We start from the raw sequence: 13,260 nt of genomic DNA on the forward strand, positions 1-13,260 counted from the left end.
AAAGTCAGAATCTCAGATTTTCTGGCTTTGCACACTGGGTGAAAACAACACATCTCAAATATAAGTTCACATACTATGCCAATGATCCTTACTGGTGGTTCTTAAAGCATCTTAAAACAACATTGAAATCAGTTATCCTGTCAATGCTGGCTGCAAACAGGACGCCTACTCCATGGAGATGGGAGAGACTCAGTCGAGTGCAGATTTGAGTCGCGCATGCTCAGATTTAAACGGCTTACGTCATAATGTGTCATACTCAATAAGAGTCTGGTCTAGTGCAGATGTTAGTTGCCTATACTCAGATTTAAATTGTTTACGACATACTGTCATATTCAAATTTGTGAAATCCTTAAAATAATAAACTTTTTTCATTACAATCAATAACAGAAGATGGGAACATTTCAAAAACGTTTTAGCTATCTTTGATTGATTGAGTGCTAATGTTAGCTCAACGCCATTCCAGTGACAGCCTTTGTTGTGTTTGATTGCTAGCTTGTAACTAAGCTAGCAGTCACTTCAAAAACGTTTTAGCTATCCATGATTGTTTGAGTGCTAACGTTAGCTCAAAACACCACTCAACTGACAGCCTTTGTTGTGTTTAATTGCTAACTTGTAGCTAGCAGTGAACGAACTTCATTACGTAGTTCCATTTTTACTGTATTAACATTACAGAAGTGTCTCTTTAGCATCTTCTATGCTACTTGTCACAAAGTGACGCACAATTCACAGCTTCACTCGACTTACAGAACATCGGGGAGGGACAGAGACTACCAGCTTGACCGCAGTAGTTGGTTACATGGGTCTTTTGGGTCAGTTTCAGTGTCAGTGTAGTCTGCTAGCGTAACACGCATACTTGCACAAATCCGCAAAACCCTCCTCTCTCTGGGTCAGAGATGCTCACAAGTCTCTGAGCTAGAGTCCAAGTTAAGTCTTAGAGCTACAGTCCACATATTTTTCATTCAGTGCTTATATTGTTTGGGCCTTGTTGAAGTGTTTGAAGCCAAAGCTTATGATGAATGGCAGAGCAGCTGCCTGTGCGGTCAACATGTTTGTTTATAACTCTCTCTGTGGCCGTGCACAGCAAAAACCATAGAGATTACGGGTTGCACAGTTAGTTTGTAGGTCACACATGGAGGGGAATAACATTAATTCTTGAAAATAGGGTTAGGGTTGGAGAGCAAGCTTGTACAATACCGAGAACCTGAAAGCAAAGCAGCTAAACCCAATTCAGTCTGCATTAATTACTTTACTCTAATTCCCTTATGTGAAAAAGCCTATTTCTATGTTGGGGTACAAAATCCACTGTCCATATTCCGTGCAACACTGCATTTAAAAGTAGACTACATATCTGAAGTTAATGAGGCTTTTGCAGTTTGAGTACAACTTAGTCATTTTTGTATCAAATTCCCTATAAGGGTTTGCATGCATCATGTCAAAGTGAAACATATAGTTGTAATAGTATTGAGAAATGTAATAATAAGGCTAAGAGTTTCCATCTGTGAGGCAAGGCACAGCAGTGCTTTTAGCTTAGAGCTGCTGCAAAGATTAATGAATTAATTTATAGTTGTTAACTATTGAATTAATTGCTAGAACTATTTTGATAATTGATTAATCGATTTGATTCATTTATTTAAAAAAAGATTCTCTTATTCCAGCTTGTTAAATGTGAGTCTATTTCCTAGTTTCTTTTACTCTTCTGACAGTAAACTGAATATCATTGAGTTGTTGATAAAACAAGACATTTGGGCTTACAGTGATCATTCTTTTTCACCATTTTTGACATTTTATAGACAAAACAACTATAGGTTAATCAACAAAATAATTAACTGATAAATTGACAATGAAAATAAACGTTAGTTGCAGCCCTATTTAATTAATTTCCGCGTTTAGCAGGTATATATTTACCATGATCGCCATCTTAATTTAGTCTTTTATGATTTGCTAATCAACACAACACAAAGTATAGCTGAGTAATAAACCAAAGTATTGGACAAATTAAAAGGGCCCGAGATGAAAAGACAGGGCGTTGCAAAAGCTATTACATTTCATTCTCTGGGAGTGGACGTCTCTGTCTGCAACCCTGTGATGAGGCTGGTTGGCATGAATCCCCTAATTTTAGAAAACAAGTGTTATTTATTAATTTTAAATATGGCTGAAAGTGAAAAGCGTGCCAACCAACCCCACTCATCCAGTTCATCCTCATGAGCTGTCATCATTGCTCAGACTGCGGACATCACTGTTCAAAATGCCGTCCAAGATGAGGTCTCGCACTTCCAGTGTTCTTACACTCAGGTCTTTCCGTCTTCTTAGCCATCTTCCAAAATGCAAAGCTTTTCTTTAAATCAGACTTCTTTGAACCAGAACACCATGTTATCTTCGTTATCATAGGCGTTGCCCAGTGTGACTTAGGTCCTCTCGCATTACAAAACTTGCAAGAGATGCAAATAACCTACGGGCGTTGGGTTTGTTTTCTGTAAAGGCTACCTGCATGTGGAATGTGTAAAGTCTGTATAATTCACTCATTTTACACATTTTTCAAACGCTAATTACGGTAACACACCCAGGCCTTTGCAGAGGCCTGGGTTTGAATCCGACCTGCAGCCCTTTGTCATCCCTAATCTCTCTGCAACCTTTCCTGTCTCTCTGTCACTCATAAATAAAGGGAACCCCCCCCCCCAAAAAAAAAATCTCTATAAGTATAGTACTCATGAATAATCATAATGCGTTGTAACTATATACCTAACACATTATGAAACAATTTCATCGGCTGGGTCAACAACAATTTAGGGTTGTCGTCCTTCCCAACATTTTAGAGTAACCAAACGCAAACAGGTGACAGGTGAGGATATCACAGCAGATTGTTGTAGGGGGGTGGGCTGGTGGCTGCATCATGCCAAAAAAGAAATCTGTCATTGCAAGGACGGAGACCATGTGTGATGTCAATGAAATGTTGAGGCCAGACACAGAGTGGATTGGATGACCCATGAGGTGGATACATTTGCAGCACATTTTCTTGTGTCTTGCACAGCAATTTTCTGATAGTTTTGTTATCTTTTATCTTTTTTCTGTACATGTTTTCTCAATGTATTTGCAGTTGACTGGTATATAGAGTACATGGTCATGGTTTTACAAAGTTTACTGTAATAGTCATTTGACAATTGTGCCACAGCGATTGAGAAAAACTGTGAATCTGATTGACCAAAGTACTCATTTTAGAATAATAATTCCATACTGACACCATTACACAACCTTTAACACTGATAGCTGAATATCTGAATGACCGTCAAACTAATATATTCAAATATTTCTGTTATTAACAGCAGTATTTGCTTCATTATTTGCATATCTATGCCTGATATAGCACCTACAAAATGGCTGCATATATCTCGGTGTATACTCTTTATTTAGCTTAATTCTGTCTGAGTTGAGAGAACCATGATAGATAGATAGATAGATAGATAGATAGATAGATAGATAGATAGATAGATAGATAGATAGATAGATAGATAGATAGACAGATAGATAGATAGATAGATAGATAGATAGATAGATAGATAAATAGATGTTTATTGATCCCAATAAAATGGGAAATGATGTTGTTACAGTAGCAAAATCCTTCAAACAGCATAGAATACATATAAATGAAATACTAGGATACGATATGCATGAAATAATAATAGGAATAAAATAAAAGAACAAATATTTGAACATATACAAGATAGGAATACAAAAATGTGCTACTACTTAAATAGTATGATAAAATGTAAATAAACTAATTGTGCAGGTTGCACTTAGTGCAGTATTGGTGTCTCAGGGTCTTTCCTAGCACCCAGTGATGATGTGTTAAAGAGTTTTATTGCCTGTGGTAGGAATGATTTCCTGTAGCGGTCCGTGTGACATCAGAGCTGTCGGAGCCTCTTAGAGAAGCTGCTCCTCTGTTGGACCAGTGGGGGGTGGAGAGGGTGGACGGGGAGTGTCCATGATATATAACAGTTTGTTTAGTGACCTCCTCTCCACCACAACTTCAAAAGTGTCCTTTTTGCAGCCGATCACAAAGCCAGCCTTCCTGATCAGTTTGTTCCGTCTGGCTCTGATGCAGCCACCCCAGCAGATGGCGGAGGAGAACAGAGCAACTGTGGACGCACCGACACCCATCAGCTGCAGCTTCTCATGTAGTAGCAGTGGCTGGATGGTGTTGAATGCACTGGAGAACAAAAAAAAATGCATTCTCACATTTCACTGCCAGGTGAAAAAGAGCTTGCTGCAGAAGATCGGCCACTCCCAAACGAGGCTGGTAGGCAAACTGTAGAGGGTCCAGAGAAGATTTCATCCGCGGCCTCAGGTAAGCCAAGACCAGCCTCTCCAGCAGCTTTATCACATGGGATGTGAGAGCCACTGGGCGGTAGTCCTTAAGGCCAGATGGAGTCGAGTAATTGGGGACCGGGACAAGACAGGAAGGCTTCCACAGCAGAAGCACCCTCTGCAGGCTCAGGCTCAGGTTGAAGAGGTACTGGAGAACATTAGACAGCTGACTGTCCACACCTCCCTCATATTGTCCTGTTGGAGACTGGCCTCCAGTTTCCTCCTGTAGGTGTTTTTACACTCCCTCAGTTCATCCCACAGTCTGTGCTTTACTTCCCTTAGCTCCTGTCTGTCCCAAGACCTGAAAGCTTTCTTCTTCTCAATAAGACTGGTGATCCACTGCTTATAATTTTGAAATCAGCGTACAGTCTGGAAGGGCATGTTGATGTTCCTCACAGGATTTGATGTATTCCCAGAATTTGATGCATGATGCATGACAGGTCTGGCAAAACATTGCTGTGATCAGCAGCAGATTTAGCAAATTGGGGGCCCAAGGTGAAGATATGTACAGGGCCCCTCAATCCGCTCTTTAATAGAAAACAAAGAAAAAAAAATGTATTGACTGAATGGTGGATATGCAGGTAAAGCTTCCCCATGGATTAACTATGGGGAAGTAAAGGCTGGAGAGGAGAAAAAACAAACAAAGATGGAAAGCAGAGTACCGTCGATTTCTGGCCGTTACATGCCGGTTAGATTCATGTCCGACTTGATCTCAACTTGCTCTGACATAATGCACACGTGGGCAACCATAATCTGTCCGCTCGCATTCATCATCACATTACTGTTGACCAACTGTTCATCATCGTATAAAGCCCGCCCTGACAATTAACTGCTCTTGTTTGTTGTTGTGGAGCAACTATGCTCGGTCCAGACCAAAGTTCCCCTTCTCAAATGTTGTGGGCGGGGCTACGTTTGGCTGGCATCCAGGCGGTTTATTGACAGCACAGTTTGTCCAAATGTGGTGGAACCTCACAGTGGTGGCCATGGGGCCAATGCCACTGTCAGATCTTGTACGAGTCTTGTACACAAACTTATTACTTTTTTTAATACTCAATATAAGAAAAAAAACATTGAGTGTGTAAACATCTTGGTGGCATAAATGGTCTGATATGCTTAAAATAAGGTTAATGTAGAGTCCAATTTGACCCCAAGATTTCTAGAACCCTAGAATTTGCAATTAATTATGGAGGCTTTTTGGATGTGTTTTGCACATGTAAATATTACTGCATCACCTAAATACATGCCCTTACATGTTTCTTTTGCTGCAAAAATTCAATACAAAAATAAATGACCCGTCTCAAAGTGGCTTTTGTAGAATGTACAGTTTATGAACAAAAGAAAACAGAGACAGAATAGTCCTGGAACTCGTCTTCCTCTCCGTTGTGCAGAAATCTTTCATACTTTCTTTGAGTTCATCTCCATCGCCGACTCCCTCCTCCACCCTCTACTCCCTTCAGGACATTGGCGGATATTTGTGTGACGCATGTGGACTCTGGACTTTTGAAGGAGAAGCCAGAGAGAAACTACAGTCTTGACTCAACGTTCCCCCCTTTTAACAGTTTTGTTTTGTACAAGCTGCTGCCCTGTGAGAACTGATTGACCAAGGCCCAATACATAATTTCTACCCACCTACTTCTGGCCCCTTGTTTGGGGCCCCACCCACCTTTCCTTTGTTTTGACCTCAACTACAAGCCTGTAAAGTTTCATTGCTGCATCTGCTGTGAGAAAGGCCTAACACTGGTTTGCCTTTCACAACATCACCACTAGAGAGCAGTCTCTTCCCTTCATAACCACCCAGCTGCAGTGAGCCTGAGCTGCCTTCAATGGGCTGTCACACATCAAACCCATCAAAACAAGCCATTTGGTCTCATCTGGAGCCAAGTCATGTTAAAACAATCATTTCCTATGGGAGATAACAAAGTTCGGACCATTTTCCCACAACAGTGTCAATATATTAAAATGAGTGAAATCACAGCAGTATTTTTTTTGTTCTCCAGACAACACAGATGTTTCACTTTTTTGTAAAAACTACACTGCATGACCTCTAGAGATATGCTGCTGGATGGCCGGGCTGTGTAAGGACAACTGGCTTGCGTGACCAGGCCTCACTGATCAGAGATGAATCAGGCTGCAGGAGGCTCCAATTTTATTGGAGGGCAAAATCCCTATCAACTGCTGTTAAACAAGTTTAAATTCATTTTCAAATTTGACAGACCTTAGTCTTAGACTCCAGATGTAATCCTTTTTTACTGTTCTACAAGAGCTTTAAATGTGAATACCGTATCTACCAACACCCTAACTATTCAGTACAGACCAAATCCCAGCATTACTACCTAGGGAGAAAGGGACCTACATTGTTGTTAATGAACCCACTCTAGACGCCTGAGCTCCCAGATGAACAATGCATATGATATAGAGATGCCTTTACATGAGGTTTGCAAGGTGCCATCTGTTTCCCTACTTGTCATGTCGAAGGGAATAGGTGAATAGCATACAATGTAGATGCATTATTCATCAAAACGTGTTACAAATGTAAATGGCAGTCCAGAGGGTTTGACCAGATGTTCCAGACAATCCTGCTGTGTTTCTTTGTACCTCAGCCTACAACAGATTAAAGTAAATGATGCATTTTTCTTGTTTTCAAACCCAGCAAAATAGCAAAGCTACAATGTAGAAATACAAGTAATTGTCCTGCATTCAAAATGTTAACTTAGGACAAAGTATAGAGTACAGACATATTACCAACAAAATACACGTAAGTTATTAAAAGTAAGAGGACACATTATGCCTTTTCACGTGAGCGGTATTTTAATGTAGGTGGTTCAGTGTACGCTGATGTGCACTACATTAAAACAGTAAACAGTATGTTGGAGGGCAATGGTTTTAGAAATATTTAGATATTTTGCTTAAGCAAACGTAGTCATAAAAAATGTAAACACACTTTTTTTAAAGTCCTGCATCACAAACTCTACTTGAGTAAAAGTCAAAAGTAGTAACAGCTAAATATTCTTACGGTATCAAAAGTAGGGTGTCTGGGTAGCTCTTCCAGTAGAGAACGTCTTGGGTTACGTATGTAACCATTGTTCCCCGAGATAGGGGAACAAGACACTGCGTCGGTTACGACACTATGGGAACGCCTTTAGGCATGACAGGGCTGAATTCGAATGAAAACTACTCCAATCCTATTGGTGCTAGTGAGAACGGTAGCATGTGACGGCCTAACCGTAGGGGCATATAAGCAGACCGGCACATAGCTCATTAGCTCTTTCTATGAAGCAAGGCACTCCAGGCGGGGCGAGGGGCGGTGAACCGACGCAGTGTCTCGTTCCCCTATCTCCGGGAACAAGGGTTACATACGTAACCCAAGACGTTCCCCTTCGAGGGGAACTCGAACTGCGTCCGTTACGACACTATGGGAACGAGATACTCACTAACCCGCGCCGAACCCCCGCCTGCCCTAGTGTGCAAGCAACCTGTGGGTACGACTAGGAGGAGAGCACCCGGGTGCCGGGTGCGGAGGGAAGGTGTGAGGAGAGGCCCAGCCAGCAGCTTCACAAACCCCCTGGGGAGACGCTCCAGAGAGGAGAGCCGTGGAGGCCGCCATGCCTCTCGTGGAGTGAGCCCGTACAGCCACAGGTGAAGGCAAGCCGCGCACCTGATAGGCCAGGGAGATAGTCGGAACGATCCAGTTGCTGACAGTATGTTTGGAAGCGGGGAGCCCAGCCTTGGGGGACCCGAAACACACCAGCAACTAGTCTGTCTTCCTCCACTGGGAGGACCTCAGAGTGAAGACACTCAGGGCTCTGACAGGGCAGAGCAAATGGAGCCACCCGTCCTCCGCCATCACACAAGGTGGAGGATGAAACGCCTGCAGTACCACAGGCCCCATGACAGTGGACTGCACCTTGGGAATGTATCCCGGAACCGGGTGCAGGATGGGCCTCACATTACCCGGGGCAAACTCCAGGCATCGGGAAGCAACCGAAAGAGCCTGGAGATCCCCCACCCTCCTCAGAGAGGTGATAGCAAGGAGGAAGGCCATCTTCATCTTCTTTTTGCCTGAGACGCAAACAAGTCCACGTTGACAGGTCAAAACCTCCGCACAAGGACCCCATCGCCTCGGGGTGGACCTGCCATTCCTCGGGCCTCAGCCGCTGTCTCGACAGCAGGTCCGCACCCTGATTCTGAAGCCCAGGGATAAACATCGCTCTGAGAGAGAGCAGTCTCCGGTGGGACCACAGGAGGATCCAATGCACCAGTCTGCAGAGAGGGCGTGACCGCAGACCCCCCTGGTGATTCAGATAGGCCACCACGGCTGGATTGTCGGACCTGACCAGCACGTGGTGACCCAGGAGAGCAGGCAGGAAGCTCTTCAGAGCCCGGAACACGGCCAGCATCTCGAGGCAATTGATGTGCCATAACGAGTGAGGCTCTTGCCAAACACCCCTTGCAGAGCGGTCGTCCATGACCGCGCCCCACCCGGTGAGGGAAGCGTCTGTCAAAACGAGAACACGGCGACAGGGTGCCCCCAGCGCGGGTCCTTGGGACAGGAACCAAGGCTTCTTCCACACTGATAGGGCACGAAGACAGTTGTGCGTAACCCGTATCAGGCGGAACGGGTTTCCCCTCGGGGAGAACCCCTTGGATTTCAATCACCACTGCAGGGCCCCACATGTGCAGAAGACCAGAAGGTATCACGCTGGAAGCAGCCGCCATAAGGCCCAACACCCTTTGGAAGTGTCTCACCGTGATGGCGCGGCCCAGACTCACTCCACACCGTGGCCAGAACGGACTCGACACGAGCCGGAGACAGACGTGTCAGCATCGTCAACGAGTCCCACACCACCCCTAAGAACACAGTCCTTTGGGCGGGTGCTAGCACACTCTAACCCTCGTTGAGCCTCAGCCCCAACGAAGAAGACGAGCAAGGCTGCCCCACCCAGCGAGGGAAGCGTCCGTCGAAACGATTACACGGCGAAAGGGTGCCCCCAGCGCGGGTCCTTGGGACAGGAACCGAGGCTTCTTCCACACCGATAGGGCACGAAGACATTTGTGCGCAACCCGTATCAGGCGGAAACGGGTTTCCCCTCGGGGAGAACCCCTTGGATTTCAGCCACCACTGCAGGGCCATCATGTGCAGAAGACCAGAAGGTATCACGCTGGAAGCAGCTGCCCTGAGGCCCAACACCCTCTGGAAGTGTTTCACTGTGATGGCGCGGCCCAGCCTCAAACTCTTCACCGTGGCCAGAACGGACTTGACACGTGCCGGAGACAGACGTGCTAGCATCGTAAACGAGTCCCACACCACCCCTAAGAACACAGTCCTTCGGGTGGGTGCCAGCACACTCACCCCCGCGTTGAGCCTCAGCCCCAAACGAAGAAGATGTGCAAGGACGACATCTCGATGCCGAACCGCCAACTCCCGAGACCGAGCCAGGATAAGCCAGTCGTCCATGTAATTGAGGACCGGGATGCACTGGAGCCGCAAAGGGGCCAGTGCCGCATCCATACACTTGGTGAAAGTACAAGGGGAAAGTGCCAGGCCGGAGGGAAGAACCTGATATTGGTACGCCAGGCCCCCAAAGGTGAACCTCAGGAACTTCCTGTGTGAAGGACAAATGGAGACGTGGAAGTATGTGACCCTCAGATCCACGTGATAAACCAGTCCTCGGACCGGATGTGACACACGACGGCGGGGATGGTGAGCATCTTGAACCTGAGTCTCCTCAGAGACCGGTCACAACCCGCAGATCCAGAATAGGGCGGAGGCCTCCGTCCTACATGGGAACCAGGAAGCACCGGCTGCAGAAACCGGACCCACAGGCCGGCGTGGCTGGTGGTTGGTGCAACGTGCCGATCAAGGACGAGCAGCTGAAGCGGGCTGCCAGGTAGAACCCGCCGATGAACCGCAGTTCGGGAGCCAAACCTCCGGCCCACTTCCCCCCCTTGGAGCTGGCAGAGCGGAGAAGGCTCGGGGGCGGCTAGCGCTTCCCGAGCGCCACGGCGGCGGGACAAAAACGCTAGCGGCCACCCTGGAGGGGACCTCAGTCGGCCTCCGGGGGCTAAACACACAGTCAGGACCTCCACGCCTTGCCCACCCGCGACTATCTGACGTCCCTCAGGTCCAACCTGCCGGGGAGGGGTGCGCGGGAGCGTTGCCCTGCATCCCGAGCTGCATGAGGGGGGCCGCGAGAAGCCACACTCCGTATCCGGCGCCAAGTGGGTGGCCCATCTCCAGCAACAGGCCCGCCTGGTAGGCCAGCAAAACCGCCATAGTGTGCAAGCTCAATCCAGCCTGGCCCGCCGCCATATACGCCTTCCCCACCAGCGAGGAAGACACGGTCCCGTCGGCAGCGCCGGTCGGCTGAAAGACGACGTCTGCTGGGGAGAGAGGTAACTCACCAGAATGTCTTCAACCCGCGGCATCGTCCCGTAGCCGCAGTCCTTAATCCCCGCCACATTGCCATACTCCAGCAGCTGGGGAGTAGAAAGCCAGGCAGAGTAAAATTAATCCCATGATTTATACAACTCAACGTGCAAATCCTGGAAAAACGTCAAGGACCGGCGCGGGGGCACGGAGTGGCTCTGCAGGAAGCAATTATCCAGTCCGCCACCGGTGGTAAGCTCCCAGACAGCCTGTGGCCAATCCAGACCGCGTTTTGCCACAGCTCGTGACATCACAATCGGGCGCGGCGCTCTTCTGATGACGTCGGCCCGACACCCGGAAGTCCTCTCCCTCCTCTACGCTGCCAAGCACAACGAGCTCCTCAGAGCCAGAGTGCAATCGCTACGTTGTTTAGTGTCCCGAACAGAAGAAGCCGAGAGCCCGGCCCACGAACGGGGACTGGGGGAGTCGGAACCGGCAGACAAAGGACGAGACGGAGCAACAGCCGTCTCGGAAACCTCCAGCAGTTCTCGCTGCGATCCACGTGACCGAAACCGCCGAGCCGCCTCAGCAGCCGCGGGGCCCAAGCCACGGGGAGAGCGTATCTGGCAGTCCGCGGAAAAGAGGGCCGTGCGGGACCTCAGTACACGCAAGGGCAGGGCCTCGCAATGGACACAAACATCCCCCTCGAGAGCTGCCGTGGCGAGCGACAGGCCCAAACAAGCAACACACAGCTCATGAGAGTCTCCTACCGAGATGAAACGCGGGCAGGGAGACACACAACTCCGGAACTGGTTAACTGCTCGGACAAACTGCAACTTCCAGGTGAGTACGATACATGGAATCTTTCAACACAACATCAACCAACGTGCCTGCTGAATAGAAAAAAGCTAATGAGCTATGTGCCGTTGTGCTTATATGCCCCTACGGTTATGCCATTACATGCTACCGTTCTCACTAGGACCAATAGGATTGGAGTAGTTTTCATTCGCATCAGCCATAGTGTCGTAACCGACGCAGTTCGAGTTCCCCTCGAAGGGGAACCGGTAATATGTAGAGGTTCACTCCTTTATGCAGCACCTGCTGGTTTGATTCCGACCTGCTGCCTTCTGATGAATGTCATTCCCCCTCTCTCTCCTCTTGAATGTCTTCAGCAGTCCTACACATAAAATAAATGAATGCCCAAGCTGCAAAAAAAAAAATTATCTTTAAAAAAAAGTATTGATGATACCCTTTCCCTTGCTTGGAGCGGTGACGCTCTTAGTCTGGACTTATATGGCGTCATTTAAAAATGTACAGTACGTTTAACTGACATGCCGCACAAGAACAGAACATTTAGATTTGGAAACAGATCATGGGTGGGGTAACAAAATATACAGTGACATTTGTCATTGGCACGCGGGACAAGAACCCTGGTCACCTGGGTAAAAGTCCTGTGTTGTTCAACCCAACCCACCGCCTAATGTGAATTTTTGGTAAATGTAAATGTGCTGTATTTATATAGCGCTTTTCCAGTCTTAACAACTGCTCAAAGCGCTTTTACATCTACAGGGAACATTCACCATTCAAACACATTCATACACTGTGGCCGGGGCTGCCGTACAAGGTGCCACCTGCTCATCAGATAAACATTCACACACATTCACACTCCGATGCGCAGCACCGGGGGCAACTTGGGGTTCAGTGCCTTGCCCAAGGACACTTCGACAATGACTGCAGGGGCGGGGATCGAACCACAAACCTTCCGATTGGCAGGCAACCACCCTACCACTGAGCCACAGCCGCCCTTTGGTCTTTCATACTACTACCTACCATTGTCACTCTTCATACTACGTCATCTTACAAGTGCCACAGTCGAGCTGCTGCTATGCCCGGTGCATCCCATACAGACGCTAAAGCATGATTTTGCCGTCAGTGTCTGATGCTAAGAGCCACTGAACAAGCATCTCTGTTTAGAGTGAGAACTGATTGACCAAGACCAATACATAATTTCTAACCACCACCTTTCCTTCGTTTTGACCTCTACTACAAGCCTGTAAAGTGTAATTGCTGCATCTGCTGTGAGAAAGGCCTATCACTGGTTGGCCTTTTAAAACATCACCACCAGAGAGCAGTCTCTTCACTTCATAACCACCCAGCTGCAGTGAGCCTGAGCTGCCTTTAGTGGGCTGTCACACATCAAACCCATCAAAACAAGCCATTTGGTCTCATCTGGAGCCAAGTCATGTTAAAAAAAAAAATTCCTACGGGAGATAATAAAGTTTGGACCATTTTCCTACAACAGTGTCAATATATTAATATGACTGAAATCAGAGCAGTATTTTTTTTGTTCTCCAGACAACACAGATGTTTAACTTTTTTGTAAAAATTACACTGCATGACCTCTAGAGATATGCTGCTGGATGGCCGGGCTGTGTAAGGACATCTGGCTTGCGTGACCGGACCTCTGTAGAAAAATGTGACTGTATTGATTGCGCACACAGAAAGTACAACAACGTAAGTTACGGGATGAT

Source organism: Etheostoma cragini, chromosome 5 (genome assembly GCF_013103735.1).
Source record: "Etheostoma cragini isolate CJK2018 chromosome 5, CSU_Ecrag_1.0, whole genome shotgun sequence".
NCBI lineage: Eukaryota > Metazoa > Chordata > Actinopteri > Perciformes > Percidae > Etheostoma > Etheostoma cragini.